Here is a 26,183-nt window from a genome sequence, read left to right as displayed (position 1 = left end):
AGATTGACTCTGAATAATGAGGACAAAGAATTGATTATATCGGAACAGCAATATTAAAGCTTTAAGTATTCATAGAGTAAACCCATAGTAACTAAGGGTTATAATTAAGTCATTTCTTATGGTACTTCAATGGTTTCAGTCTATTAAAGAAATTAATAATGGCCATCACTTAATTTGATAAAGTGCTGTTAGGTGTTCTTTGTTGAAAATGACTTTGACAGATGATTTACTATTCAACTTTATATACAGGTACAGTGAGCCCTTGTTAAAACCATTGCTTGTTGTGTTTAAGGGCGGTTCCAGTAGTGTCTGGCTGAAACAGTGGAGGTCTCTGTCTGTTTTAGACCGTACCCCGGCCTCTCGCCCCGCTGCTTAAACACATTAATGCTTTATTGCTCCGTTGGGCTCTGAGCTTTTTCCCTGCTTCACCTCTTCATTCATTCATTATGGGTTAAAATGAATTCATTGAGGTGGTGAGGCAATGAATTTAGAAGTAGATGTTGCTTGGCCGTCCAAACATCAAACACTTTTGTCTTCACACTTGTATGTGAAACATGAGCGCCTCAGTTTTTATTATAAATAGGATGATAGGAAAGAGTTTTAAAATAAATAAACCTGTTTAGCACATTGTGTAAGTCTCCTTTATTTAAAGGTGCTGTAGAATGTAAAACTGTATTTACGTAGGCATAGGTGAAGAATAAGAGTTGTCATGATAATGACATGTCATTAGCCTCAAAGATGATTGTTTCCTGCTTCTAATGGGAACATCGTCCATACAAAAAAAGCTGGAAAACAGGCCAATCTCAACATAACACCAACTGTGACATTACCGTTGAGATGTATGCCCCAACATTAAATTACACATTAAATTAATTACAATGCAAAAACGAAGTTGTGACCGCTGAGTTAGCACTATATGCTAGTTAAAGCTATATGCTAGGGTTTAGGCTGAAGTTCTACTATTGACGTTACGGTTATGTTTTGTAGGTCCATACTGAAAAAAGGTCTGTTTGCACACACACAGAAAGGAGCTGCTTTGAGACACAGCCAATCAGAGCAGAGTTCAACATTATTTTTCATGACCCTTTCAAATAAGATATAATTTCAGTAAAAAGGCAAATCCTAGGGTTGTAAATGGACATGTAAATGATTTTGCACTTAATAAAGCCACAAACTCTGTAGATATCAGAGAACAGTTTAACAGATTATATCAGTGCATTCTTTGGCACCTTTAACAGATCAAACTCATTGATGTAAATCAGCTTATGAACAGATCAATGTGAGAAGTAAAGACTGAAGCTGTTCGAGTTAAGAAACAGAACACGACTAATAAATATTGGCTAAAGTCTCTCTTTCCCCGCCCCTCTTGTATTTATATTTCATGTATTCAGCATCATGTAGTGTTTATAGAAGTGATATATGTGGGAGATATACAGTTCAGTCCAGCTACAGCTCATTAAACTCATTGTTTTTATTGGTGTTTGCATACATCAGCTCTCTCAGCTGTATATATTAAAGACAAACATCCAGTAGGTGTCTGTTCATTATCTCTGTTGTAAATAATAAGACAAGCAGTCATAGGGAGGATGTTGAGAGTGTTTCTCTTCCCTCAGAAGACGCCACTGGCTAGTAGAGTAAACAGACTCAATGTAGTGCAGCTGTTTATTGACGGTTTCAGCAGTACATAAACAAACGGCTTTCGTGGAACAATTGTAACTTCCGGTAAACTCCACAGAGAATCAATAACAACAACGTCCTTTTAGAGTAGTTTCTTTCTGATAACAAGCAAAATAAATAACAGGTAGATTACCTTAGTTCAAATCATAGCTTAAGCATATGAAAGATCCTGTTCTTCCTGTGTTTTTGAAGCTTTGATTGTGTTTAAAGATATGTGATAGGCAGGGTATTTACCAATAAACTTGAATTATTGGCAGTTTTAAGGAATGGAGTTAATGTTATTGGAAACTTATGGAGTCATTGTTTATTAACTTTACAGTAAGTTATGTATTAAAAAAAAAAGTTAGCAAATGACCATTAAGACAATGCAAAACTGATCTACCGTGTATTGTATGAGCACAACGTTTTCATATCAGTCCATATCAGAATCCCTCTTACATATAACTTAAGACAGTAACAGCATTTATTGAATGTTTCAGTTAAGCGGTGATTTAAGCTTAGGACACAATGGCAGCATCAGTCGTGTCCTGCTTTATATTTTAACATTCATTCATGTTTCTTCGTTGCTTACGTAAGTGCCATAGATAATTCTGTAAGCGTGCTACAGCAAAACTATTTTGTAGGGATGCACCGAAATGAAAATTCTTGGCCGAAACTGAAAACTGAAAAAGAGGAAACCAAGGCCGAAAACCGAAACCCTGAAATAAATTATTATGCCAATTTTTATGCATTTATGGCTATGACTGTACTACCTTTATTAGGGGTGTGAAAACTTACGGTTCGGATCACATTACAGTTTTTGAGGCACGGATCGGATAATTTTTTGGATCAGCAAAAAAGGGGTGGGAAAAAATCTAATAACAAATAAAGAAATTGCAAACGTTTATAGAAAAAAGAACAAAGTGGCACATTAAAGGCGGCGTGCACAATGTTTGAAAAACGCTTTGGAAAAGGAGACGGGCTGACTACCAAAACACACTTGTAGCCAATCAGCAGTAAGGGGCGTGTCTACTAACCGACATCCTTGCTGGGGTTGCGTATGTGTGGGGCGGGTCTTTTAAAAGAAGGTCCAGATTCTATTGGGGTAGGGGGGTGTTTGTTTAGGTGATTTCAAATATCAGCATTGGCTTTCAAACATTGTGCACTCCGCCTTTAAGCAAGGTCTGAAATTAGCATTAGGTACAGAAATCGAATAAAATGAATCATAACATTGTCTTTAAGTTAATATTATAATTATTTTAGAGCTACAGAAGTGATTTTCTCTTTGTCTTGGGTTGTTTGATTAACTGACACAGGCTTAAGTAGGTTAATTGAGGTTACTGTCTCTTTAAGACCAAATAAGCACTAGTTTCTGCCTGTAATCTATACATACACTTAAAGGAATAGTCTACTCATTTTCAATATTAAAATATGTTATTACCTTAACTAAGAACTGTTGAATCATCCCTCTGTCATCTGTGTGTGTGCACGTAAGCACTGGAGCGCGCTGCTACGCTACGATAGCATTTAGCTTAGCCCCATTCATTCAATGGTACCATTTAGAGATAAAGTTAGAAGTGACCAAACACATCAACGTTTTTCCTATTTAAGACGAGTAGTTATACGAGCAAGTTTGGTGGTACAAAATAAAACACAGCCCTTTTCTAAGCGGATTTAAAAGAGTAACTATATTTTATGGCGTAATAGCACTTTTGGGAGTACTTCGACTCGCCTGAAAAGTCTGTTCCCCTTCTCACTCTCATAATGGGAGAGGGAGGGTGTTACTGCGCTGAGTCGAAGTACTCCCAAAAGTGCTATTACGCCATACAATATAGTTACTCTTTTAAATCCGCTTAGAAAAGCGCTATGTTTTATTTTGTACCACCAAACTTGCTCGTATAACTACTCGTCTTAAATAGGAAAAACGTTGATGTGTTTGGTCACTTCTAACTTTATCTCTAAATGGTACCATTGAATGAATGGGGCTAAGCTAAATGCTATCGTAGCGTAGCAGCGCGCTCCAGTGCTTACGTGCACACACACAGATGACAGAGGGATGATTCAACAGTTCTTAGTTAAGGTAATAACATATTTTAATATTGAAAATTAGTAGACTATTCCTTTAAGACATAAACAAATCTTTTTATTAGAAAAAGAATACTATGGAGATTATTTTGTTTGTATGTGCTCTGTAAATAACAGAAAGATTTTATATTCGCTTGCTTTTTGAAACGCGTCTCTCCGTGTATGCACTACTGAGTGCACTTCCAAACGACGCAGCATATACAGTCGCTCCACATAAAAATTACGTTGTTTTTCAGTGCTTTATTCGCCAAATGTATTTTAATGGACTACAGTATGAGAGACAGAAACACAACTCTCTCTCAAGTTTATAAATCAAGAGTTCTGTGCCCGGTTGCATGAAACTCCTTAAGTGAGGGTTTCCCTGAGGGAGAAAAATTCCCTGAGGTAAGGGATTTATTTAAGAGCGTTGCAACAAAGGTCTTAACTGTCACCCTTACCTAAGTGTTTATACTAAGTATTTTACGGTAGTCTCTGCCAAAACACGGCAGCGGAGACGCGGTTGCTATGGTTACAAAATCTCACAGCGGTAACAAATCAACGCACGCAGCTCAACAGACGGCGGATTTGTGTACAATGAAACATCGCAAATAACAGACTGTAAAGTGCTGCGTGTATAAAACCTTAAAGTAATTCAAACTGGAAACACTTTAGATTGACGGACGATCAAACCGCTATTCTCCTAATAAATGCGCATCTTTTTCTCTAGGGATTATTTCGATCGTTAGAAATGTGCGTTTGTACTTCATTTTCTTAAAGCTCACGTAACACACGCTGTTTCTGCATTTCTGATATCAATCTGGAGTACCTATAGAGTAGTATGACATCCTTTATATCTCTGAAGAGTCTTTAGTTTAATCAGATTTATAAAAGAAAGATTAGCTTTAACGAATCTTTCCGATAACGTACGAAAAAATGAAGGAGGAGTTATAACACGGGTGGAGCGAGTACGAGTCATGCAACACTATACAACACTTATAACGTATGATTCACTACATGTTCGTGTCATTTATATAATATACACGCGCCTATTTCCAACATAAGACAGAAGTCTTACTTACCACGTGTAACTCGTCATGACCCGGTTCTGAAAATCCACCGCATCAAACACACACGCAAAACTCCGCTGCTAATCCAGATAATAAACTATATCCATTGTTTCCATAAGGCTGGATGTCTTCTCCTTACATCCAAAAACACACTTCTTGTTGTGCCATTGTTGACTTTTGAAATTAAACAAAGCTGAGTGGCGTGATAAGCTGTTAACAAGCTCTAGCGTCTCCCGCTGACTGACGGCTGGGCGGGGTTTTCCGGGGGAAGTTTTCCGGCGGAAGCCCATATAAAGAAGTGATACGTATCGAAAACCCCTGAAACGTCAGTTAGAACCATAATTGAAAAAAATTAGCCGAAACTTGTACGAACCCTGGCGAAGTGCATTCGGCACAGAAATACTCTGAAACACGCCCAACTGCATTTTTGACACTTTGCCTACGTTTAGCATGAGGAAACAACTCTTTAACTGTGTTAATAAGTCAGAATGCTTGAAATACCATTAAACCCCCCCTTTAAATAACCATAAAATCAGCCATCGCGTGTGAAGTTAAGGGACCTGTTATAGTCCCTTAAGTTTTTAAGGGAAAATGTGACTTAAGGACTTTGTAGCAACGCATAGCAGAACTTAAGGTAATACTTTAGCATTTAAGGGTAAATACTTATTGACAGCCTTAAGGTTCACTTAAGGGTTTTTCTTGCAACCCATTTTTTATTAAGGGCACCCTTAACCTTATATTTAAGGGATTTCTTAGCTTAAGGACTTTCATGCAACCGGGCACTGATCTTTGAAGGGCATACTGTGATGATCACATCTGGACCGGACACATTCAACCGCATGTGCATCTGTGCATACAGAAAGCTGCTCACTTTAGCGCCTTTTTGCGGTTAAATACGTCCACACCGCAGTGTTGCTTCAAACAAGCGCATGCAGGTTGCGGTTTCTGTTTGCTTCATCACAACGTTTCGGCCGTATTGTTTCGGTCATAAAAGTCTTGGCCGAAAATGCTCTTTTTGGCCATTTTCGGCCGAAAAATTTCAGTGGCCGAATATTCTGTGAATCCCTACTATTTTGCTCATGTTTATAATTACTGTATTGTAAGGGTGTCATGATTTCGATTTTAAATCGTAATTGTACAGTAACTTACTGAAGATTTTACATTTATGTTATTTACTGGCAACAGTTTGTTTAAAGTTAAATGAACATTAAAAATTTTTTTTACAGTATTGTATCTTATAAATCATATACTTTGCACACAGTGACTAATAACAGTTGTAACTTCTTTGTAAAACTGCTTTGTATTGTATAAAGCTTACAGGCTGCCACAACACAGGAAAATCAACACTGACTCATCCTATAGGTTGATTAACAGCTGATCTCCAAACAGTTCATGAGTAATGAACACACTGTCAATGACCCAAAAACAACATGAACTGTTAATGCTTTTCATTTTGTAACTTTCATGAGAATTGGTGCTGAAAAGGTGGAAACAAAATATCACTAAAGTAGTGAAGTTCTTATGCAACATAGTTTACTAGACTACAAACTCTTAAGTACTTAAACTACAGTAGGGCTGCAGCAACTAATCGATAAAATCGATAATAATCGATTATGAAATTCATTGTCATCGATCAGTTGGATGCTTTCAGACTAATTTTGAATGGTCATTGGGCTGGTTTTGTTACACAGATTTGGCAACCCCGACAGGACAATGACGGAAGCAAAAGCGCAAAAGATTGCTGGTTAATAAAGGTTTAATTTCATCATTTAATATAAGTGAGTTTGTATTAGTTAATTGTTGTTTTTTTGTTTAAGTTTTCATAAAAATAGTAATGAACCACAAACTAAGCATCTGTTTTTAAGTAAGGGGGAAATCAAGATTTTTATAACTGTAACAACGCATATATATCACTTTCATATCATAATGGCTTATTTATTTTGTTAATAACAAATAATGTTTATTCTCATCAAAAGATAAAGTTGAAGATTAAAATGAGTTTATTAATCTGTGGCTAAATTTCATCACCAGCAAATCCCTGAAGACTCAATACAAAAAAGAAGTTTTTTTTAATATTGACATTTAAAGCTACACAAAATATTTTAAATAAAGTCTTAAAATATGAAAATGAAAAATGATATATTAGTAAAACTCTGTAGTAGTAAAAACCATGAAAACCATAATCTAGTTCCCTATTTAGCTATAATAAGTGAAAATTTGAATTTTGTAAATATTTAAGTTTTTATTCGATTAGTCGATTAATCGGAAAAAAATAATCGCCCGGTTAATCAATTACGAAAATAATCATTAGTTGCACTGCAGTAAGCAAGTGATTATCAGTTGTTCACTGCACTGCAAATCACAAACAGCTCTTTCATTTTCTTTTTAAATACTGTTTAACTGTTTTGATGTAATATATTATTAGTTTCTCTTCAGTGCTGCTCACACAGATTGTCTCAGGAGGAGGATGATGATGATGATGATGATGATGGTCAAAGAATTGACACATTCCCAACATTCCTATCATTCTCTCAAAGCAAAGCAAACAAACAGCATCTAGACATCACTGATGACATCACATCCTGTTTCAGAGTGAATGTCACGTACTGATAACTCTCACACGCTAATCTATGCCTAAGCAAACACAGGATGAGAGAGAGAATACAGAAACTTTATTATTAAGCTTTCAGCATTACTGACTCACAAATATTAAACATCTTTCTTGATATTTGAGCAGCTCTTGTAAAAGTGGAATGATTTTCAGATACGCATTACATTTGGATGTGAACTAAATTATACTGTCAGTTTTGTGCAGTTTTATGTTGACAAATGCTTAAAGGCGGAGTCCATGATGTTTGAAAGCCAATGTTGATATTTGAAATCACCTAAACAAACACGCCCCTACCCCAATAGAATCTGGACCTTCTGTTGATAGACCCGCCCCACACATACGCAAACCGGCATTTGATTTGATTTGATTGGCTATAAGTGTGTTTTGGTAGTCGGCCCGTCTCCTTTTCCAACGCGTTTTTCAAACATCGTGGACTCCGCCTTTAACTGTTTCATTGAAACTTTGATAAATGCAGATTAACTGGTAATGCACAAAGCCAAGTTAATATAAATCAGTGAATATAAGCTTGTTGTCAGGTTATAAAGATGTTAAATACTTTACAATGGGTTTGGCTTATTTATTGGTGAATTATTTTTTGTCAGAAAACCACCAGTACACCAGTTTTTTAAAACCATAAAACTTTTATGGTTAATCTTATATTGTTGAACTTCAAGTTCAAAAGCTGGATCTCAGGTTGCAGAGTTTTAATTCATGTTGCAAAATTTTCGAATGACATTTAAAAAACACAAAAGAGAGACCAGCAGATGTTGATGTAGACTCTTTCAACTAGTGATGCACCGATGCATCGGCCGCCGATATTTATCGGCCGATTTTTGATGAATTTGAAACCATCGGCATATCGGCAATAGCACGAGAAAGGCCGATACCGATTGTTTATTAATTAACCGCATAAAGGCAATGACTTGCATGTCTGTTGTTCAATTAAAATGATTTAATGTTTGGGTGTGCACTAGGACTGTTCCGAATACCATTTGAGCTTCGAAGCTCTAGTAGAAATCAAATCAAATATTCAAAGCTTCGGAAGGAGGAGCTGAACATATTTTTCTCTTTAATAAAGGCAGGAATCTGTGTGTGTATGTAGCGGCGTGCCTGTCACGCGTGCTGCGAGAACAGCATTAGTGAAACAAAACACCAGCAATACTTTTAATAAGGTAGCCTAACATTTTTCTAACAAACAAACACTCCCGTATCAGAAATTAGAAGCATAGTAATTATTTATTACGTAAAGGGTAACTTAGGCCATTTAAATAAAACAACGTAAATAAATGAACGAATTAATGAAGTTCAACAAACTGTAATAAAACGGTAGCATACTTTCAAAATCAAGTTTATTTACTAACACTTACACCATCCAATATGTTTTTTCATCAGTAAACCAATAAAGAAGATATTTTGCAGAAACCCCAGTGCTCCGTCCCAGATAGCAAAAAATATCCGCAGGACTTCTTTTTGCCGCCAGCCCTAAGCTGTCGGCTATAGGTGCGTCCCGCTGGCGGGGATGAAACGTTTGCCGCCGAATACGTCACTCCCCTCTCTTGCGATTTGCCGCCGGCATGCAGCCGGCGGCCCGACTGCTTAATTTTCTCTGGCGGTTGCCTCCGTCTAATAGACCGCGGCAGGCTGGCGGCAAGCCGCTCTGAAATCTTCTCAAAATCAACATTGGCCATTGGAGTTAAAGTACTGACAGCATTTTAACTTTCACATTTGAGCGGTTATAAAATCATAATAGCCTATATATGTGAATTATATCAAATAGGATAGTTGTTTTGCTCCAAAGCAAATATATGTAAGTTATGTTTATACGAATGTGTTTTAAGTTAGTTTCCTTTTTTACACCCTGAGTTCAAGCATGTTTCACATGCATCTAAAGCCAGTAGGGTTTATAACAGATTCTTGAAGTTTTAGGAAATTACATTTAAATTACTTTTAAACTCTGAAGCGATTATACAGTAATATATGTGAAATATATCGAATTATTTTATCACTTAGGTGAACATTTGTACATGTCTTTGATTTATGCACTTGACTGGAAATTTCCTTTATGTCTTTCATTATTTTTCAACATCGATTTAATTTTTTTTACCTTTTACGTGTACAAGGATTATTTTGCGATTGCGACCTGTACAAATTAATTGAGACAAAAAAGAAAGTGTTAAAGCACAAACAGTGAAGTACCGCCACCGGTCGACAGGGGCAGCACTTAAAAAAGACGGAAGAATTGTAAACCGGAAGATAACGTGTCCTCCCAGAGAGCACTCGGCGTCACACATTTCAGTGTTTGAAGAGAGGATCAAGATACAGATTTAAGACAAAAGTCATCAATTACGATCGTTTAAGTAAGTACATGTTTCATTTTTTGTGTAACGCAATTATGTTAATGTATAGAAGTTGTTTAAATTACTTCGTTTGTCTGAACAAGTATGCTCCCCTAGCTAAAGTGGCTAGCAAGTGTAAGCGAACACATGCTGTTTTGCCTTTGTTATAGTACACACGGAGGTTAAGCAAAGTTCTAGTTCTTTTATTTTTTATTTAAAAGTTGTTAGTGAGACTATGTTTGCTCTATGCTGCTTATCCAGTAACTGAAGTTGTATTAACAATGTAGTTTTATTCATATTTTCTTGCAGATAGCTTGCCCAGAGCACAGCATCTCGTGCACAGCATGAAGTTTTCAGCTATCAAGGTATATTAGGCCTGTGTCTTAGTGTGCAGTGTTTTAACAATATTTAAAATAGTGCTTTTAGTTTTGTAGTTTTTTTATATAATGTAGATTTCTAGAGGCTCCAGAATGAAAACCAAGCCCTGCACTGCAAAAAATGAAAGACTTGCTTGGTTTTCTTTTGTCTTGTTTTCTAATATTGGTATCTGAAAATTCTTAAATTGAGACGCTGACTTTGTGGGCAAGTGGCTTGGGATATTGGGTTTTGTTTATTGAGGTAAATGATGAAAATCGGGAGTTTTTTGTTACTTAAAACAAGTAAAAAAATTGCCTGTGCAGTAAGTAAGTTAAAAACTGGAATTTAGTTTATTTTTCTTACTGCATTGGCAGATATTTTGACTTGTTTTAAGTAAAAAGAAAGGCTCTTGATTTTTATCATTTATTTCAATGGCAGGACTTGGTATCTTGAGCCACTTGCTTGCCAGGTCAATGTGTCTCAATTTGAGAATTTTTAGATATTTATATTAGAAAACAAGACAAAAAACTAGGTAAGACAATCATTTTTTGCAGTGTGAGGGAGAAGAACCAAGCCCTGAGGGAACGTAGTGAACGAGCAGGTAAGAACATGCATTCTTTCTTAAATTTTACTTTTTTTGTCTGTGATGTAGGTCCAAAATTCATTTTGTAGCTTCGGATGACAGCGGCTTACTTTTAATGTTGCTTGACAACACTTTGAGGCAGGATAAAATGCTCCAGGAACAATTTGTAAGTGTGCTAATTTTGCCGTAGGGTAATCTAAAAGTAAAATTAAGTTTGTACACTGCATATACAGTCTGAATCCACAGCCTGTCTTACATTTATGTATGAGAAAATTCTGAGAAATGTAATTTGTAACACTTTTTTTGAATTTTCAGCTTTAGAGTATCTTCTCTAATCACCTTTCAATTAATACAACCTGGACTGGTGTAGGGAATCAAGCATGTTTTAGAGACCTGTTTCTGAAGACCATTGTTCAAAGTAAGTTAGATTTTTATATTTAAGTAGATGTGTATGGCCTTACGTTATTCAAATGGAATGACAGTTCTGTATTTTCTACAGGAGCCATCCGAAAGAACCAGGCAACCCAGGATGCCACTGATGGGGCTGTCCAGGTTAATGTTACGCGTAACCTGAAAGGAGCATCTGACCGTGAAGGCGGATAAAGGCGGCACACAGCTGAGAGGGACCCACAGCTGACCCCTTAAACCGAGGCTGACTACTGACACCCCAGCATCACTGACAACTGGAACCCTTTCTTTATCCTGCAGTCAGTAACATCAAGAAGCCTGAAGTGTGACAGTACACTCAACCAATCCACACTTCACTGTGAAAATTACTTTTCTTTTTTTCCAAATTCCCTGGGACCCTGCCTTGATGGCAGCTCCTCGGAAAGATATGGAATGGCGAGAAGGTTTGTCCTTTATACAGGTGCACGAGATAAAGTACTGATCATAAGCGCCTCATGCTTATACATTACATTCATGTGGATCTTTTTTAATGTCTTTAGTGTCTTTTACTGGTTTTTTTTTAGTCATGTGGATTTGTTTTTTTTAATCATTCTGTTTATGTTGATGTGTGTTGTGTTATAAGCTACTGGGACCTTGAATTTCCCATTGAGGATCAATAAAGTATCTGTTCATTTTTCATTCACAAGAGACAGATCATATTGCAGCAAAGTAAAAATATTGTGTCCCAGGTCAGCAATGCCATTATAATAGTCTATTCTAGTCCAGAGCTTTACTCTAAATGATTAACACTTATCCTATTGTTAGAAATTACTATTATTTGGTATGCTGGCCATTCTTTGGTACCAAATATCCTCATTACTTAATATAATGTTTACTGGTAGCCTAATTATTTTCATCTTAGAGCTGACCTCTAAATTATTAACAATTGTTGTAAATGTTCTAATTTGCTTGTAATGTTTTTTTTTTAAACTAGAATTTATTTGAAAACCTGTATGTTTTTTAGTACTTTTTTTATTTTTCAGTTATTTATATTTTAGTGCTCTTACACATCTTAGTTCAATGACTGTTAATGTACTTTGAAATGTGGAATAAAAACTCCAAATGAGAATTTGTCTGATTTGATCAATCATTATTTTTGATAAACTGCATACTAGAAATAGCCTATATAAATATTATATATATACAATAAGCGGCGGCAAATCGCTCGAAAATAGCGTTTGCCTCCGACGGGCCGCGAAAGAGCCGCCTTCAATATAAAGGCGGCCGAACGGCGGTTGGCCGGTGGGCCAGCCGCGGATTGAAGGCGGTAGACAGCCGGCTGCCGCTTTTAAAAAGCGGCTGCCGCCGGCGGACCGCCGTCAGACGTGTTTGCAATTACGCCTTTATGACGCTTCTACTGTCGCCAGAGCACCGCCGGTGGTCCGCCGACTCATTGCTATCTTTTGCTATCTGGGGTCATGCAAGTCAACCGATCCGCCACTTTAAGCATATATATCTAATACAAAAGTAATCCCCCATAACTCCGTGTGACATATTGACGTCTTGTGAAGCAAATCAATCCGTTTTTGCAAGAAACTGAACGTTATTTACAACACTATTAGCGTGAATGCCAAAGCAGGAAGCGCGCTTTCTGTTTGAGGCGATCTCTTCTTCTACTGGCTGCGTTTGATGGCTGTTGGCTATGGATGTTGATATCTCTGCGCCACCTATAGAGCTGGAGCGTGAAGCTCACTTCGTGTTTGTAAAAAGCTCTTAATTAACGTTTTAAAATATATATATTTTCTAATCTCAAAACTTAAAATCAATTGTCAACAAACGTAACTATTATTCGAACATTCTGGTCCAGCCCTAGTGTGCACTATACTTAAGCACCGACAGAAAACCTTTGTTGAGCTGACTCAAATGTCTTGGACAATAAAAGAAACAGACTGCACTTTAGTGGGGCAAGAAGTCCAACTTTTTTTGAAGTAGCAATATTTATACTCTGTTTAAAGAAATAGCACTGGCATTATTTATGTTTATTAAAGAAATCCATTATATGTAAAAATAAATTGTTAATGTTGTTAATAAAAGAAATGCTGAATAGCAAAAACCACCTTTGAAGGTTGTCATGTTGTCTTATTATATTTGTTTTAGCTTAATTTGTGCCTCTTATTATGTTGGTCAGTTGAATGTTAATTAGATACTATCCATGTTCAGTAAAAATAATTTGATGCAGAAATAAACTAGCTAATAGAACAACTGTATAGTGTTGTAAAGTGTTTAATATCGGTATCGGCATCGGTATCGGCCAGAAGTTGTCTGTTTAAATCGGTATCGGTATCGGCCCAAAAAAATCCTATCGGTGCATCCCTACTTTCAACCCATCACAATGCAGCGTATTAATAAAATCAATTGTTTCCTTCTGTCATAGTGATGTACTGGTGAAGTACTGATATTATGATGTTAGCAGTGTTTCTGCCCTGCTAGTACAGATTTAATGGCTGTTTTTAATAAATCAAACCGTGAATGTATCAGGTTTGCAGTTTAAGTGCATTGGATGGCAAAGAGTTAAAAGCTATGTATTCAATAGTGTGTGTGTGTTGTAGTTGAAGGTGTTGTTTAGGTTTGTATTTGATGTTGTTGTGTAGGTTTTAGGGTTGTGACGAGACACTTAATCGACGAGACGGGACATGAGATTGAGTTCACGAGAACAAGAAGAAATTTTTACGCTTTTAAGAAATCCATTGATGAAATAAATGAATGGAAAACTGAAATCACATTATTTTGAAATGTTTTAACTAATCTATGACTGTCCCTAACAATTATTTTGCTAATTGATAATAAAGTTATTTAAAAAAAGGGTAATAAAAATAGACCCAAGTGAGCAATAATCTTAACCTTATATTATTACATAATAATGACAATGCAATAATAATTGGTTCAAATAAACTATCAAAACAAGTATGGCCGAAATGTTGTGATGACGCAAACAGAAACCGCAACCTGCACGTGCTTGTCTGAAGCAACATGTCCGCTGTGTCTCTAGTTCCCGAGGTCGTAAATCAGCATGGATCACGGATCGGCTCGCAAAAAGGCACTAAAGTGAACAGTTTTTTTGTAGGAACATGCGGTTGAATGTGTCCGGTCCAGCTCCAGTCAGACATGATCATCCCTATGCCCTTCAAAGATCAGAACTCTTGATGTGTAAACTTTAGAGAGAGTTTTTCTACTCTGTCTCAACTGTAGTCAATTAAAATACATTTGGCACTGAAAAACAAGTAATGTTTTTATGTGAGGCGACTGTTCATGCTGCACCGTTTGGTATTCGCCCTCCATCTGTGTGTGCACCCGGGTTTAAGTGCACTCAGTAGTGCATACACAGAGAGACGCGTTTTAAAAAGCAAGCGAACATAAAATCTTTCTCTTATTGACAGGACACATTCAAACAAAATGACCTCCATAGTATTCTTTTTCTAATAAAATTTTTTTTTTTATGTCTACTCTTAAGTGTATGTATAGACGGTTTCATCAGACGCACGTGATACACGTCTGGATCCGAACCTTACTTCCGGTTTCGTTTTTTTAATGGTCTGACTAGTTGCTAAACTGATCTCTTGAACAAATGCCTCGTCGAAAATAACAAATGTTTTGGTTTCCTAGGTAATCTATGTGTTTTTTGCTTGTTATATAAATAAACTACGTTTAAAGAATTTTGTTGTTATTTATTCTTAGCGGAGTTTACCGGAAGTTACGTGGGACCGCGACAGCCGCTTGTTTATGTTGTTACTGCTGAAACGGTCTATACATTACAGTCAGAAACCAGTCTGTGCTTATTTGGTCTTAAAGAGACAGTAACCCCAATTAACCTACTAAGTCTGTGTCATTAAAGCTCACGTAACACACGCTGTTTCTGCATTTCTGATATTAATCTGGAGTACCTATGGAGTAGTCTGACATCCTTTATATCTCCGAAGAGTCTTTAGTTTAATCAGATTTATAAAAGAAAGATTAGCTTTACCGAATCTTTCCGATAACGTACGAAAAAATGAAGAAGGAGGAGTTATAACACGGGAGGAGCGAGTACGAGTCATACAACACTATACAACACTGTTTTAACTTATGATTCACTACATGTTCGTGTCATTTATATAATATACACGCGCCTATTTCCAACATAAGACAGAAGTCTTACTTACCACGTGTAACTCGTCATGACCCGGTTCTGAAAATCCACCGCATCAAACACACACGCAAAACTCCGCTGCTAATCCGGATAATAAACTATATCCATTGTTTCCAAAACCCTGGATGTCTTCTCCTTACATCCTAAAACACACTTCTTGTTGTGCCATTGTTGACTTTTGAAATTAAACAAGGCTGAGTGGCGTGATAAGCTGTTAGCAAGCTCTAGCGTCTCCCGCTGACTGACGGCTGGGCGGGGTTTTCCGGGGGAAGTTTTCCGGCGGAAGCCCATATAAAGAAGTGATACGTATCGAAAACCCCTGAAACGTCAGTTAGAACCGTAATCGAAAAAAATTAGCCGAAACTTGTCCGAACCCTGGCGAAGTGCATTCGGCACAGAAATACTCTGAAACACGCCCAACTGCATTTTTGACACTTTGCCTACGTTTAGCATGAGGAAACAACTCTATAACTGTGTTAATAAGTCAGAATGCTTGAAATACCATTAAACCCCCCCTTTTATCTAAACAACCCAAGACAAAGAAAAAATCACTTCTGTAGCTCTAAAAATACTAATTATATTTAATTTATACAATAAAGACAGTGTTATGATTCATTTAATTCTATTTCTGTACCCAATGCTAATTTCAGACCTTACTTAATGTGCAACTTTGTTATTTTTTTTATAAATGTTTGTAATTTCTTTATTTGTTCTTAGATTTTTCCAACCCCTTTTTTGCTGATCCGAAAAATAATCAGATTTGTGCCTCAAAAACTGTTATGTGATCCGAACCATGGGTTTTGTGATCCGTCACACCCCTAATAAAGTTAGTACACAGTCATAGCCATTAATGCAATGGTACTACTAATAATTGGCATTATGTCTTTCGGTGTCTCAGTTTTCGGCCTTGGTTTCCTCTTTTTCGGTTTTCAGTTTCAGCCAAGAATTTTCTTTTCGGTGCATCCCTAAAAACAAGTTAACATTACAGTAATATGTAGGTAGCCTTTGTATTAAAATCAGCATTATGTATTTAACAAATGCCTGCAGGGGGGCTAAAGGACCCGCTTCTGTTAGTTTCACTTTAGAATCTAAAGTTTAGGTGCTTACTTTTAGCCAAACAACGTTTAAATCCATTTAAATCTTTAAAGCAATACTTGGTAGTTTTTTTACCTTTAAATAATGTCTATAAAATTATTTCAGTTATAGAACAACTTTTAACTGGACAAATTGTACTGTTGCTGCAACCTGAGCAGCCTCCTAGCTGCTACAAGCACACTCTGAAAGTGGCGGTGGAGGGTAGAGCACACAGCCCCGCCTCTCCCCCTGCCTGCAGAAGAGTGTCTGATACCAGGCACTGTTGCGCTTTTCAACCACATGGGGGAGCTGTAAGTCATTTTTACATAGAAACTACATAGTGTTGCTTTAATCTTTGTCCAATTCTTTACAATAGAGATGATACAGCCACTGTTATTCTTACACAAGAACATCCAGACATTAAATCATGTAAACATCAAGTGAGGGTTTAATCTGCTGAGACACTTTACATCTGACACTGATCAACAGACATCACAACGTGTTTCAGACGAACATTATTGGAAACCCAAACAAAAAAGCATAAGCAGTAAATGCATTCACATATAGGTTTAGCCAGAAACTTAACTTTATGCTGATATTAGGACAGTGGGCGTTTCTCAAACAGAAAATTGCATCCTCCAGAGGTCGCATATGCAGGCTGCGTATGTCACCAAGCCTGGTTTATTTAAGTTAACAGAGCATTACATTCGCAAGTCATAAGCATATTTCAACAATTTATGATTAACTTAACAATTATAAAGTTTACTAGTATTATATTAATATTCTCTAATAAGACAGTCATTATGAGGTATGCAGGCTACAAATGCGACCTCCAAAGAATGCAACCTTTTGTTTGAGAAACGACCAGCATTTCACCTCCACGAGAAATTTTGTGACATAATTAATTTTGCAATACATATTTAATCTTGCGAGATCTCGTTGCACGAGATCCTGTCACCCCCCCTAGTAGGTTTGTAGTTGAAGGTGTTGTGTAAGTTTGTAGTTTGTATTAAGTTTCGCTGGTGTTGTTTCTGACTGATCAGGTTATGAAACATGATGTCATTTTACATGTGGCAGACACTTTTATTCAAAGCAAGAAGTAAGCACTGGGAAACAGCTAACAAGCAGGAAAAAGCTTAATAGATTTAAACCGAACCACAGTATCACTTACTGTAATAAAATCAGCTAAGATGTGTTTAAAGTGAATCACTTATCTTCTAGCAGCAGACAGCTGTAATTCACTTTCTCTAGTAAAGTAGTACCTGTCATTAGTGTTTTGTTTGTGAGTATTGTCATGGGTGTGTTGTTGGCTGTTGAAGGTGTGGTTTGTGAGGAATGTGCTGGAGAGACAGTTTGTGTGATTCACGCTCCTCTGATCAGAGACAATACTGCAGCTCTTTTCTCAGTCAAATCCTTTATTATTATAATAATAATACTGTCGTGGCTTTTTGTTTATTTGTGTAGGAGTCTGGTGAATACATTCATCAAACATCAAATAATAGTTTCAATAACACATAACAGACAGACAGACAGTGTAAAAGAGTTCAGTGCTGCTTGTAGTCTTTGGTCCAAAAATCAAGGTTAACATGTTTGTGGGGTGTTGTTCTCTTTCTCTCTCTGTGTGGTTGTATGTGTGTGTGTCTGTGTGTCTGGGTCTGTGTGTCCTTGTGTGTGTGTCTTTGTGTGTGTGAGTTATCTGTATGATTATTATAAAACCGGTCACTGTCACAGGTGTATTGGTCATACAGTATGATATCCCAAAAATATAAATGAGAGAAAAAAGTTCCTTTAGAAAAGGAAAGGTTCATTTTTTCCTGTTTTCAATGCTTTGATTGTGTTTATGGTGCACAATACAACATGTGTTCATGTTTCTTGTGTAAAAAAACAAATTTTTTTCACTCAGTTTTCTTATATCTATACCGCTGCTTTCACTGTCTTAAAAACGGGCTGATGTCTTCCTTGTTCTATGAAGTCCCTCCTTCAGAAATACGTAACGAGTTTTGATTGTGTAGTTTGTTTAGTGTGCTGTGATTCGATAGCAGCTTAGCTTAGCAGAGCCGTTTGCGCCAAAGCTGGCGACTGACGTATTCCTGTGGGCAGAGTTTAGTAAAAAACTCTTATATTGACGTTATATATCTGGGAAGTAGAGAGCTGTAGTCCAAACCAGCCGCTCTCTCTTTAGAAAATATAAAAGCCAATTATGTTAAAGAAAATATATCGCTTCGCATTGAACAAGATTGAGTTTTATAATTTTGCAGGCATCCTTTATGCTGTAAAAGCAACATTACACACTAACTAGAACAACGGCACTTTTAAAGAGCACCTAATTCATTGCTAAAAACAACCTTATTTTATGTATTTTGTATAATACAATGAGTTTGCGTGGTTTATGGTTCAAAAACATGATATTTCCCCCATGCCGTAGCTCCAGATTTCCTTCTCTTACTGGAACGCAATGATTTTGTACAACACTCATCGATCTGAAAAGTTCTGTGTCCTTGATTGGCCAACAAATCTGCACGTTGTGATTGGCCTGAATATCTCTGACGTCAGCCGGAAATGTGAAGCTCCGAGTCCTTACTATGTTTAAAAGATTTGCTCACAATGCAATGCTAACAGGAGTTAACAGGATGAGAATCTGAATTATGATAATGTCGGTCTTGTCTACATCACCAATCCCAGGAAGTAAACTGTTGCCTACAATCCATGTGTTTGTTGTAGTCCAAGAAAAGAGATTTGGGTTGGAGACGATAACTCGCGTCATCGTTTACTTTGGGGTTTGTACCTTTTCCATATCGTTAACATGTACTGATACACACGTACACACCAAAAGGGGCGGGGGCGATCAAAGGGGCGTACGCGTCATAATGAAAATATTTTTATTTAAAACACTCAAATAAAACTTAATTTTGAAGAAATTATGACAGAAAATACCCTACTAGATTATTAATGAATTAAATGTTTTTACCTCTAATGGGACTAGCTGGCTGATGAAGTGAAACTAAAGGGTTAATAAACACAAACTAAAGCAGATGCTGAAGAACGTCTGGCGAACGATGATAGATAGCTTAAAAATTGTAAAAACTGATTATTTTCCACTATTAATTACATGATCTTTAAGGAGTGTAACTACTGTAGCATGTAAATAATGCACATAAATAACGTGAGAAATCACCTCCACGCTTTTCTCCGAGATGCACTTGACGGCCTTTTGTACAGTGGATTTTTTTGTGTTTTCATCACCTATATCTGAAAACTTCTTAAGAACAACTTTCTCCAACTCCGTTTTGACTTTAATCTAGAGATAAAGCCTGAACTCGACAAGAGATGATGTGCGCAGCACGGCGTTGCCAAGTCCTCTGCTTTTTTTCGAGTTCAGATTTGTGCTACTGTTTAAACTGTTTCCACCAGTTGTTTTTTCTGCGAGTTAAAGATGAAAGTATTTCGTTCATTAGTTATTGGTATTTGGGCTGTGAATAGTCATTGGGATGCTTTTGGGCTAGTTTTGAAAGTCCATTTAGGATGGTTCTGATACACGAATTGGGCAACCCTGGCTGTGCGCTTGTGCAGCTGTTCGGTTCGGATTCTATGGAATGTACATGTAAAGAAACATTTTAATCAGATTGCAATCTTTAGGGTGCATGTAAACTGTATCATTGTAACCTTCAATCATATTAAATTCAATCGGATTGACAAAATTTGTGCATGTAAACTTAGCCAGTGTGCGTGACGGATTGTATTCTGATAGTAATTCTCTAAGATACACAGTTGCTAGGCCATTTAAGGCTTTGTAGGTAATTAGCAATTGTCGATAGAAAACGACAGTAATCTGTGAAGACATTAATGTTGTTTCTCAACATTCCTGATGGTAACTTGCATTAACACAACAGACCTCACCCAACATCACTACATGTTGCTTCATATTCCTTCAGATCAACTCTACTCAAGTCAACTTTATTTTATAGCATAGCACCACTAAAAACAACGGTGCTGTACATCATTGCACATAATATTAAAAACTAATATCATTTACAACATAAAATACAGGACAAAACACAGAACATTTCGGACACCACACAAATCAGCTACAATTATAAGCCAAGGAAAAAACCAACATCAGAATTTTAAAATCAATTCTGTAACGGATTGGGAGCCAGTGCAGAGATTTAAGAAAGTTTGCGCACACCAGTAAGGTGCCTAGAAACTGCATTCAGCACCGTTTGCAAAGGGTTAAGAGTTGCTTGATTAATACCTAAAAACATGGAATTACAGTAGTAGCCTTGTCGAAATAAAAGCATCAATCACCCTTTCAAAGTCCTTAAAAGAAAGAAATTATTTAACTTTGGCTAGGACTCTTAGATGAAAAAAACTGGTTTGGTAACCATACTAATCTGTTTTTCAAATTTAAGAGTGCTATCGAAAACCACGCCTAGGTTCTTCACAAATAGTTTCACACATAATGAGCCAAAATTTAAGCAAGGGGAGTTAACAGCTTCTGATGGTTCAAAAACTATAATCTCAGTTTGGTTTTCACTGACATGTGTGTTCCCATCGCATACACAACACACCAACCTGTTCATATGATGTCATCATGAAGCACCTTGCTGGTTTATGTGAGTAATAATAACTTTTATTCTTTATGATAAAGTGTTGCGGTCTATAAAACGGCTGGATCTGAACTAGTCTTTTCCCTCATGTGCTTTACCACAAGGAGGCAGTGTAACTACATTAACTACCATTTTATGATGGTTTGGAGGGAGAATATTCCAGTAATTTCTGCCCACTTTTCTTCTGTGTTGTAAAACAGCTTTTGCTTGTAATACAAACTCTCATCCTCTCCACACTTCTCTTTTAATTCTTGTGCCATCTGAAGGATCGTGAAGCACTGTTTGATTTTTTGTGTCCTATTATAAACATCATCTCACAAGTCAAGGGAAAAATGTGTGTGTTATGATGTGATAATGCTGTAGATCTCCATCTCTCTCTACACTATTGAATATATAAGATATAAGACAGAAAAACAATTCTGACTGTATTGTTTCATATTCAGACTATAAAAAGCTAAAAAAAAACGACTCTTAAGAACCTTTCACTGAAGGGTTCACGAGGGAACCAGAATTGCTCCTCTTTGACCCTGCTGTAAAATACCTTTTTTAGCATTGTTGTGTGTTAAATGGTTTTCCTGTTTGTCATCTCTTTATTCTGTGCTCATGTTGTGTTTGTAAGCTTCTGTCTCATGAGGTAAATCACTTGAGATCTGTTCAAGAGGTTCATATGGCAACAGCAGAAAGCTTTTGTAAATGACAGTAATGATGCTGTAATCCCTAGATGAAACACACAGGTGCACATGCGCGCGCACACACACACACACACACACACACACACACACACACTCTGGTTTCCATATTTTGTGGGGACATTTCATAGACGTAATGCATTTTATACCATACAAACTGTATATTCTATTCACCTTACCTACCCCATTCTCTAACCCCAACCATCACAGAAACCCTTCTCCTACTTCACATTTTCAAGAAACATCATTCTGCTTGATTTATAAGCTAGTTTTCTCATGGGGACCTCAAAATGTCCCCACAAGGTCACAAAAATACTGGTATTCCTATCTTTGTGGGGACAATTGGTACACACCAGGTACACACACACACACACACACACGTACACACACACACACACACACACACACACACACACACACACACACACACACACACACACACACACACACACACACACACACATGCACACATCCACACACTTACACACTCATGCACACATCCACACACTTACACACTCATGCACACACTTATGCACACACACACACACACGCACGCACACACACACACACACACACACATGCGCACACGCATTTACGCACACACACACAGGTTCAGATAAGGGTTCATTACATCATTACACAAACAAGCATTTCAGTCCACTAAAAACTACGGTATATCTGAAAATACGCAACCATGCATTTCTCTAATAACATTGTATTTAAATAATTTGTTGTTTTTGTTTTAGTATTGACCGTTTTATTAAATGAATGACTCAACTATAAAATTCATTTGTCAAAAATATATATAAAGAGCTCAGAATGTTATTAATCGAATGCTTTCGTCAAATATTATGCATTCATCAAATACTTTCATTCGTAAAATATCCTCTTATTCACGGCCCCAGGCATTCATTAAATGCCACATAAATTTTTCAGCAAAGTCCTCTAAGTCCACAGAAGTAGAAATTGAATTATTTACAACACGCTTGCGTCACAGACAATGCAAGAGTTTTTTTTACGAGCTTTAAGGAGATTTACCGAATATACAGTACTGTGCAAAAGTAGGCCACCATGCTACCATTAGATTTGTTGTTTTTGCAATGTTATAGTGATCATATAATTGTTTCTCAGTCTCTTTAATATAATACATCCAGAAAATACAGGAAATGTGTATATAGTATTAAAACTGTATAAAAATGTAAACTGATGTGCCAAGTATGGTAAACTTCCCTTCCACTTGAGCAATAGGAGGAAACTGCAGGATCTCTTAAACCTAAATAAAATTAAATCCTTATTTCTCATTTTAAAGAAATTAGTCTTTTTACTTCATTCTGCATAAAAACGCTCAAGATGTGTTAAGTGCCAAGAGATGTCACATTAAATGCTGACCGATGCCTGAAGAAGACATTTAGTTTTGAAAATGTAATTTTTTTATTTAATATTTTCTGTATGTTTTGTATATATCTTAATAAAATAGCTTGAAAAATATATATGGATGGACATTAAAACTTCTAAAACAACAAGTCTGGTGGTGGTGGCGGCCTAAAGGGGGCCGCACACCGGACGCGTAGCTCAGCGCCACGGTGTTCTAAAAGTTCGAACACATGTTTTTTATGAGTATACGCACACCAGCGCCAACAGGTGGGCCTGTCGGCGGCGCCCAGCTTTGACTCAGGAAGTTGCTCAAATCCCTGTCGCACCACTCACATAGTTTAAAATTAAATAACATCATATTTGTCCCAAATCATTAACGATTAACATTGGCTGCTAACATATATTTTGCATTTTGAAGCTATCTGACTAAGCTCACGCTATTTAATGTGCACTTCCGGTTTACAATACCTCCGAGTTGTCCTATACGCGACTCGATGCGGCGCTGCACGGTGCTCATAGATATATACACTAGATGTCGCCTTGGGGTTCTAAGCATGCGTCAAAACCGCCACCATTTTAGAACAGAGGTCTTGTCATAGGAAGTAGCTATAAGCTGCTATCTCCGCCTGTACTTCAAATTCATGGACGATGCTATGCATTATAGTTAGAAAAAGTAGATTTTCATAATATCAAAACTTTAATTTTTTCTGTACTCAATGCTAAATACATGTCTGACTGTTGAAACGAACCAAAAGAAAAACAAGAAAATTGCATTCATGACAAATTATGGTGATTTTATTTCCGTTACACCATTGCCTACAATGACGCTGAAACAGGGCTCCCCTGTTTCAAGATGGCGGCTCTATTTGGCGCATTCGGTCCAATGAACTGCCGTAGCCAGGGCGACATCTAGTGTACATATCTATGCACAGCGCTGAGCTGCGCGTCCGGTGTGCGACCCCCTTAAGACTTTTGCACAGTACTGTATATTGAGAGATTTTTGCAGGCACTTAGAGTGTTTTGCAGCGAAAGTCAGCCTAATTTGTTATATAGCAATAGAATTACTAAACAGAGACTTCAGTTAGCAGTGTGTGCCAAGCAAATATAAAGTTATCATCTAATGATTGTGATCTGGTTCATTACTTCCATAACCACAAGCTATTGAGCCTTAAAGCCAAATAAGGGGAGTTTACCCAAGCCAAGATATGAACACTTCAGTCTTTCTTAAACTACTACAGTCTCTCTCTCTCTCTCTCTCTCTCTCTCTCTTTCTCTCTCTCTCATTGCTGTCTGGGTTTTGTCTGTCACTACACAGTTTTAGGATCATACTGTAGCTGAATGATGCGTTTTGTGTCTGTAATGGGAATATTTGTTCACAGTAAGTGAAGACTTTTTTTGTTCTTCCATCTTTCACTTTTTGGGCAATCGAGTTTGGGATACAAGTTTGTATTTTGCTTTTATGTTTAGCGTATGGTTCAAATTTCTAGTTGAGTCTGTATATGTGTGCGTGTAAAACGGATTAGTTTTATTGTTAGCATGTGTTTATTTGTGTTAGATCATCTGTCGTGAGGCTGCTGAAAGACTTTTCAGAGTAAAAGTTTCATTTTGACATCATGAGAAACAAGATGAGATAACGGCGTCCTTCATTTCTGCTGTCGTCTGAATCACATCCAGCCGCTTTACTCTGTTTGTGTGCTTAAAGCTGAACAACAGCCCAGGAAGTTTGTGTTCTCTTCAGGGTCACACATGTAAAATATATATGTCACATCATTTCAAAGGTTTATTTGATTGTCTTCTTGCCATTAAAGCAAAAAGAGACACCAGTAAATATACCAGTGGGATATAATGATAAAGTATACAGTATGAGAATAGAAAGCAAGGTATTTGGCCTTAAGTGTGCATACTGACTGTAGATTCAGACTCAACAGAACTTTGACTTCATTCTCATGATCTGTTTGTCAGAAGTATAAACAACAGGACTCGTGTGCGATCGCTGGCTCTCTTTTAGTGTTTAAGCAGGCAGGGGGGAGTTGTGCGATACGTGTCGGTGTAATGCTGGAGTCCTGGAGTTTGTTGAGACGACCGCATGTGAAATTCAACATGAGATTATGAAGCAGTCGAGCTCCACCTCTCATTCTCCTGGGACAGTCGGGTCACAGATCGTTCTCATACAGCTTAACCTGCTGCCACACTCCATCTAAACCCACATGTGACTCTTGCGTAAACAAAGCTGCTGCAGACTTTAGGTTTTAGGGATCCAGGGCTCAATAAAAAAATAAACTGAGGTGGATTTTCAGTGAAGACCACAGTGAGTAAACATGACGTCCTTTAATAGTTTTTAAATGTGTTTACATGAAAGATTCCACTTGATATATTTATGGTAAGATTTCTCTGTTATTTTTACCGAATTGAGTTTAAGTCAGATTTGAATAGGGGTCACATCGAGCTCTGTATCAGCGCTCATTGTTAAATGTGAAGTTTCTTGAGCAGATTTAAGGTCCCTCAGTGGTTGATATGAATTGTGGGAAGTGTTCAGCAGCTGCTGTCGGTGACAATAGTCAAATAAGTTTTTGTTTTCGTCTCGGTCTCAGATGTGATAAGCAGCTCTTCTGTTGAAGTGTTTGTTTCTCAGTGTTTAGTGATGAATGTTGTCCAGTCTTCACATCTGAAAAATTTCCAATGAGTGTTTTTCCTGCACTGAAACTTTCTCTGAGGCTTTTAAAGTTGTTTAAAAAATATTTCTCTTTTTCATTAAATTTTTTGTTGGTTGTACAAAGAACCTTGAACATCTGAAGATCCTTTCTGTTACACAAAAGATCCTTTGTAGTAAAAAAGCTTCTTTAGATCCTAAAAATGTAAGAAAGAAATGATTCTTTTGTAAGAACCTTTGACTTGATTTTCTTGTGCAAACTTTTGTGAGTGACAAACGCATTTAAATGCAGGAGTGAATCTTCTAAATCAGTGTTTCTCAGACTTTTTCAGCCCAAGGACCACTTTATCTTCTAATTTTTTTCTGAGAACCACCTAACAGAATCCCACTCTACACCCCCAAAAAACAACAAAATAGGAAGGATAATAAACTAAATTTAAGTTTAATATGCAACTGTTTCAAGTCAAAAACGAATTTTTTAAACACAAATGCAATGCTATGTTCAGAAATTACAATATGAATTTTATTTCACTTGAATGTGA

General features: G+C 37.0%; 1 protein-coding gene and 1 long non-coding RNA gene across 8 annotated transcripts in view; both read left to right on the top strand.

The window, feature by feature from the left end:
- The window catches only part of plce1 (phospholipase C, epsilon 1), a 99,598-nt gene that overhangs the window by 10,812 nt on the left and 62,603 nt on the right, over positions 1-26,183 (top strand). The window contains exon 1 of one of the 7 annotated variants that reach the window (XM_055175763.2): positions 20,798-20,934. The exons of the other annotated variants lie outside the window; for them this stretch is intronic. The gene's annotated coding sequence lies outside the window, so the exon portion shown is untranslated. Of the gene's footprint in view, positions 1-20,797; positions 20,935-26,183 lie in introns of those variants that run through there. 7 annotated transcript variants of the gene reach the window in all.
- LOC129453797 (uncharacterized) lies at positions 8,827-12,190 on the top strand. Its single transcript, XR_012369218.1, has 6 exons — positions 8,827-9,755; positions 10,044-10,099; positions 10,187-10,692; positions 10,764-10,840; positions 10,990-11,092; positions 11,174-12,190. It is a non-coding gene; the product is annotated as an uncharacterized lncRNA (long non-coding RNA).

The sequence above is a fragment of the Misgurnus anguillicaudatus genome, chromosome 4 (assembly GCF_027580225.2).
Source record: "Misgurnus anguillicaudatus chromosome 4, ASM2758022v2, whole genome shotgun sequence".
NCBI lineage: Eukaryota > Metazoa > Chordata > Actinopteri > Cypriniformes > Cobitidae > Misgurnus > Misgurnus anguillicaudatus.
Note: the sequence above shows the minus strand (reverse complement) of the source record. Positions and strands in the feature narration are given on the sequence as shown.